We start from the raw sequence: 6,077 nt of genomic DNA, 5'->3' as shown, positions 1-6,077 counted from the left end.
TTTAGAGTCGAAACTTTTAACTAACGGTGCAAAGCACCCAAGAAGCTAAGCTAAGAAAAAGATGAAAAGCTTGATTCAAGGAAGGAATATAAAGAAAAAATTTTATAAAGTGAGATAGATAGAAACATTGTAAGACCCAGAACTTTTGAAAAGTTATTATGAACTAATTTCAAATTATATATTTATTTATATACAATTTTAAGTTCATAAATTATTTTATAGAACCTAATACTAACTAAACTACACTCACCTCACCCCACACCCACGGTTAGCCCACACAACCCACTACCCAGCTCACCAACACTCAAAACAAAGAAAAAAAAAAAAGAGAGAGAAGAAAAAGAAAGGGATGAGAGGAGAGGGGAGCTGCGTAGAAGGGGGAAAAGAAGGAGACGGTGCCGGTGGGCACCACTGCCACCATCGACACTGCTGCGCCGCCAAGAGGGAGATCTGAGAGAGAGAGCGCAAATTTGAGGAAGCAGAGAAGCCGCACCGCCACTGCACCACGCCTCGTCACCACCACCGCGTCGTTGCCGTGTTTTCCGCCGTCACCGCCACTGTTCCATCACGAGAGAAGGACACGCGAAGGAGAGAGAGAAGGATCTGAGGCTAAGCTGAGGTCCAACCACCGCGCCCAGTCGCTGTTCACGTCGCCAGCGTCGCCTTCGTCAGAACCGCCGCCGTCGCGGCCAGCTTCTGTCTCCGTCGAGGATGGTTGTGGATGAGAGGGGACAAAGCTGTCTCTGCCGCCAGAGAACGCACTGCCGGTAAGGATTTTAAGTTGGTTTTTTCTTTCCGTTGATTTTCCGGAAACTTCATTGTCGCTGCATGTTATTCAGGTCACCGCTACTGCTTGAGGTGGCTGCCGTGGCTGTCGCCGAACTGGTTCGGAGACTGCCACTGTTTCAATTCAGCCATTCTTCCTCTGTCTTGATAAGCATTTTTTGTTCAAGAAGCCTTTGTCGCTGTTTTGATAATTTATGCTGAGGTGTTGCGACGTTGTCTGTCGTAGGGTTGTGTATCGATCCCTGCATGTCGTGCTCGGAGTTTGCAGCTGCTTCGTTTTGTTAGTTCAGTAAGTATTTTCGTTTCCAAAGCCTCTTCGTTAGTGTTCTGTTCTGTGTAATAAAGTATTCACGATGTTAATGGTTTTAGGAGTTAGAAACCGAGTTTGCATGTGGCGTTTGAGGCTATTTCTGCTTCTAAGAAAGCAAGCGGAGCTGAGGTTTGTGGTTGCCGTTAGTTTCAGGTCGAGAGAAAAGAGTTCTGTTGATGCGTTTAGGTTTAGGTTTTGGTTTCGACGAGTCGAGGTAGGGGCGATTTTCTAAACTTAATTTACTATCGAGAATTGTTTTAAGTTAATATTAATATGAAAAATATATTTTTATGATTTTGTAAGTCTTATGAATTGAACTGAGTTGCCTTGAATGAATGCAAACACGAGTTTGAATGGTTTATTGATTAATTGAAGATGTTTAGTTAGGATTTATACTTGGATTAAGGTTATTATGATGATGATTGGGCTGTGGCTTTTTCTAATTATTGAGGTAGGAAGTTGGTTTGATAAAATACTATGTAAAATTTTTTTTTTTGGTTTGGGGTTTAATTTGATGTTGAAAATGAATTGGGGTTTGAAATGTTTCGAGATATTGGGAATGGGTTTTGTTGATCTATTGGAAAAGATTCTGAGAATTTGAAAGTGATTTGATTGATTGACATGCGTTTGGTTTGGTTTGGTTGGGACCCTTGAAGGGTGGCGAAAGTCTGAGTTTTAGGAGAGGTGCTGCCAAAATTTTATGAAAACTCTGAGACTTTGTTTGAAGCATTACTTAAAGAGAAAATTTGATTTAAGAATCGTACTATTTTATTTCGATTTATTTCAGAATGAACTATGCTTTAAGTTTTATTATTAATGAAAGAATTATGTTTTGAGCTTTATTGAGAAAAGATTTATGTTTTGAGTTCGAACTATTAATAAAAAGGGCTATGCTTTGGATCTAATTTAGTAAGAAAAGATTTATGTTTGAGTTTGATTAAAGAACTACATTTTAAGGAATTATGATTCAAGGAGTTTAATAATTTTAAAGAATAAGATTGGTTGTCATCCTCCCTAAAGTCTCAAAACCCTACTGTGAGGTTTAATTAATGGACAATTCCTTTGGTATTTTGAAAGAGGTTTAAATCTGAAATGGTTTTTGGGGTTTTGGAAAAGATTATAAGGAGTGATGTGGTTTTCAAATAAAAATGAAATTGTGTTGGGCTTTGACCTGGCAAGGTTCGTGGTGGTTTACCGCATGCCCAGTGTCGAGATGTATGTGGGGTTCGTGGTGGTGTACTGCCCACATGTTTTTAAAAGTGAATGCTTTGTGGGCTTCGAATCTATAGGATACTTCCATTTGAGTCTAGAGACGGAGAATTAGGCTTGTAAACTTCTGTGACACCTATTTAAGACTTTTTGGCTTGTTTTTGGATGTTAAACATGGAGAAGGTCTTGGGTGGATTTATTTAGGTTTTTACTTTGAAAAGTTAGCGAACAGAGGTCTAGGTTTCTGGTGTATTGAGGATGAGTTTGGTTGATAGAGAAGGAAGAGTAGTGAACTGGGTAATGGCCGACAATGAATTGAGAAACTGATGAACTGATGAGTTTGGAATGGAAATTATGAGTTGATGATAGATGTGATGAGATATATGTTGTTGTTTTCCTTCTCTGCCGCAAGAGTGTGCCAAGCACTATATCCTCGGAACAAAAGCGTGTCAGGCGCTATATCCTCGGAAGTGGCAGGAAGGCGACATCCGAAAGGATGTGTCGGGTTGGCATTTATGGATCGACAAGTAATATCACGAGCCAATAGGATAGGCATTCATCATATGCATCTTTATATGCTTGTTTGCTTTGATTTCTTGAGTTTGCCTAATTGTATAACATGCCTACTTGCTTCCTGAATTACTTGCTTTATGTGAAAACTATCTGTGTTTTACTTGCTTGCATTATCTTGTGTTTGTCTGGTGTTGAGGAGATTTGGTAGGAGGTGGCGATGGGATCGCACGGAGGTTAGGTTGGTGAAGGCTGTGGGATACATCGGTGTGATTAGTACTAGTTAGAAATCCTTTAAGTTTAGAAAACCTGATTTATTGTTTACGGTTTAAGTTATTTATTTCGTTTAAGCTTGAATATCTGTATGTGATGTGAAGTTCTAGGGTTGCCTTCGGCGTCCCGGAGCCTTACATCTTACATCATTGGGCACTGTTACCATACTGAGAACCTTCGGTTCTCATTCCATACTTTGTTGTTGTTTTTCAGATGCAGGTCGTAATCTACTTCGGTGAGATTGCGAATATGGTGACAGAGTGGAGTATGGTTGGTTCCTTGTTTATTTCTATTTTACTTTCGTCATAGTATTCTCTCACCTTTTGTATATTTATCTTTATGGCCTTAGAGGCTTATTTGAGAGATAGGTTGTATAAGATGTTTTAATTCTAAAACTCTGTATCTTTCTATTTGTAACTAGTCGACTTAAACTCCACAAGCTGCGGCTAGTTCTCTATGATTATTATATTCTTATATTTATATATGTTTTATTCTCTTATACCTATACCTTGTATCTTATGCGTTAGCTTCGTGTGAACGTTTCATGCTTTTGTAATTCTGTCTTTGAGCTTAATCCTTCATCAGGCTTCTAAAATATATTATTCTTTATATATATATATATATATATGTGTGTGTGTGTGTGTGTGTGTGTGTGTATAAGCCTTAGGATTGTCGTAACCGTTGATTAACCTTTGCTTTACGGCTAGAGGTAAGGCTTAGGATAATTAGGGTGTTACATTTAGTGGTATCAGAGCGGTTTGTCCTCGTGAGCCTGAGGGATGGACCGATTGTGTTTCGTTGCACGCTCTGGGTCATTTTTCTTTCATGCTATTTAGGTTATCTACTTGATATTTCATAGCATGCTTGTTTGTGAGCGCCTTTTTGGGGATAATTGAAGCACCAAGCATGAGGTATTGAGACTGATCACCTTGATATCGATTGTTTGGTGTGGAAAAGAAACCCGAATGGCAACTCATGGATGAGGTCGATCACGTTAACGGAGAGGTAGTGAGGATGGCTAACCTAGCTTATGTGCTACGAGCTCAGCATGTTCCGGAAAACCAGTTCGTGGAGTTGCGGCATATCGGTCGATGGGTGCGGCTCCGAACTAGTGGCAACGGAAGTAACAACGGATGCTTTTGCGGTTAACTATGATTTTCAGTTTTAAAGGTTAAAATGATTTTGAAATTTGGTTTGGAACTTCGGTTTACATGATTTGGTTTTGCAAGATGGACGGAACTCTTGGTTTAAATGTTATGGTTTAAAAGAAGAGTGAGTCTCTGGTTTTGTTCAATTGTGAATTTGGTTTTCGATTTATCTTATCAAGAAGGATTCCAACTGAAAGGTTTTTATTTAAGAAAATCGTGATTTAAAGTAATCTTCTTTTCAATAAATGATTTTTGACCCTTTTGAAAAAGCTTTCACAATGAGCTGGTTTAGAATAAACTTGTTTTGGAAAATGTTCCAACAATCGGTATTTGTTTTAAGGAAAATTTTGGACTCTTGATGACGATAATCAGAGTGACGCAGCGGAAGGCAAAAGAGGACATCGACACAGTAGGGCGCTTCGAGGAGGATATATTGCGTGATTCGATTTTCGAGGGCGAAAATCTTTTTAAGGAGGGGAGGATGTAAGAACCGGGATTTTTTAACGTAAAACTGTTTTAATAAAAATAATAATTTTAAGTTCCTAGAATAGATTCAAAATTTAGAAGTTTTAATTTGAAAATAAAAAGGTGAAATTTGGTTTCAATGAATTTTTTCTGAGTTAGAAATGTATTTTTTGCAAAAAACCAAGTAAAACCGCAAACCGGCAGCTGAACCGGTCAAACTGGTTTAAGTCTGTCCGGTACTGTGTTTTGAGAAAAATAAGATTTTTTGAAAGTTGATTTATTGTTTTGAAAGGACCAAAAATAATTTAGAATTGAAAACCGGGCACTAATCTTAAAGGTTTTGGCTCAAAGTGGGCCAAACAAACCCAAAACGCTAACGGGTTGGACTGGGCCCAGGTTGGATCCAAGGCCCAACATATAAAGGCTCGTTCAATGTGCTTTTCAGCTCATTTCCACCCAAATGAGAGAGGGAGGCGCGGTTTTAGCGGAAGAGAGGAGAAGAGGGATTTTACTATTCATGTCAATCTTCCGGGAGCCATAACTTGAGCTACGGACCTCCGATTGACGAGCCGTTTGTGGCCACGTGAAGCTCTTGTCGAGCTCTACATTTTTATCTAGGCAAACTTGGTAAGAAATAGTGTCTCACTTCCCAGTTTCCAGCCCTATAATTCTGCATTTCTGGGGGTTATGGTTTTGAGTAGATTTTATGGTTTTGCTTGTTTAGGTTATCTCTAGTAGCAGGTAATTGATGGATTTTTTCCCTAATCTCATTGGATAAGGTAAGGTTTCACTAAACCCTTGTGTTTAGTTGTTTTGTGTATCTTAGATTTTGATTTTGGTGATATATGTGTTGTTAGTTTGAGCTTTGGTGTTTGTTGGAGTGGTTGAGGCTTTGGATCAAGCTTGGTGGCTTCGTTTTGGTATTTGGTGAATTTAAAAATCGGCCAAGGTATGGTTTCAATTTTTTATGTAATATGTAATGTTCCTGGACACTTAGCCTAGTTGACCCATAGGATAGGATTGAATTAAATTGGTTGTTGGAATTGTTGTATGATAATGTATGATGATTTGATGATTTGGGTTGTCGATGAATTGAAATGTTGATATTGATAGTATGGTATTGAGGATTGAGATTGAAATTGATTATGATGATTATTGGAAATGGTGGAATGGAATTTGATTAATGTGTTGATTTAAAAAAAATGAATGTATTGTTATGTGTTTGATAATAGAAAATTGATGAATGTGGTGGTGGAGGAATGATTATAGTGTTATATATTTGATATTGAGGTTGAGGATATTGAAGGGTGAATAAAAAAATTGGTATGAATGGTAGATTGTGACACAAAGGGTGAGTTATGAGGTAAATTGGAGTT

General features: G+C 38.3%; 1 long non-coding RNA gene across 1 annotated transcript; it reads left to right on the top strand.

The window, feature by feature from the left end:
- On the top strand, positions 324-1,465 carry LOC110268024. The gene is made up of 3 exons (XR_002356029.1): positions 324-767; positions 840-1,034; positions 1,132-1,465. It is a non-coding gene; the product is annotated as an uncharacterized LOC110268024 (long non-coding RNA).

Source organism: Arachis ipaensis, chromosome B10 (genome assembly GCF_000816755.2).
Source record: "Arachis ipaensis cultivar K30076 chromosome B10, Araip1.1, whole genome shotgun sequence".
Taxonomy (NCBI): domain Eukaryota; kingdom Viridiplantae; phylum Streptophyta; class Magnoliopsida; order Fabales; family Fabaceae; genus Arachis; species Arachis ipaensis.
This window is presented reverse-complemented; position numbering and strand designations above follow the sequence as displayed.